Consider the following 729-nt stretch of genomic DNA (forward strand, 5'->3'; position numbering starts at 1 on the left):
TGGGGAGTAGAATGAGGATGAGGAAGAGGATGAGGATAGGATGAGGATGAGCATGTGGATGAGGATCAGGTTATGAGTAGGAGGAGGATGAGGATGAGGAAGAGGACGCGGATAGGATGAGGACGAGAATGAGGATGAGGATAGGATGAGGACGAGAATGAGGATGAGGTTAGGATGAGGACGAGAATGAGGATGAGGAAAGGATAGTTATGAGAATAGAATGTGGTTAGGATGAGGATGACGATAGGATGAGGACGAGGATGAGGATGAGGATGAGGATGAGGATGACCAAGAGGATGAGGACGAGGATGAGGATAGGAGGAGGAGGAGAATGAGGATGAGGAGGAGGATAGGAGGAGGAGGAGAATGAGGAGGAGTAAGAGGATGAGGATGAGGATGAGGATGCGGACGAGGATAGGTTAAGGACAAGGATGAAGATAGGTTGAGGACGGGAATGACGATGAGGATGAAGATAGGATGAGGATGAGGATGAGGAAGACGACGAGGATGAGGACGAGGATGTGGATAGATTGATGAGTAGAATGAGGATGAGGAAGAGGATGAGGATGAGAATGTGGATGAGGATAAGGATAGGATGAGAAGGATAAGGATGGGGAAGAGGACGACGATACAGTGAGGACGAGAATGAGGACGAGGACGAGAATTTGGATGAGAATAGGATGAGGAGGAGGATGAGGTTAGGATGAGGACGAGAATGAGGATGAGGAT

This window comes from Lupinus angustifolius, chromosome LG11 (assembly GCF_001865875.1).
Source record: "Lupinus angustifolius cultivar Tanjil chromosome LG11, LupAngTanjil_v1.0, whole genome shotgun sequence".
In the NCBI taxonomy this organism is placed as follows: domain Eukaryota; kingdom Viridiplantae; phylum Streptophyta; class Magnoliopsida; order Fabales; family Fabaceae; genus Lupinus; species Lupinus angustifolius.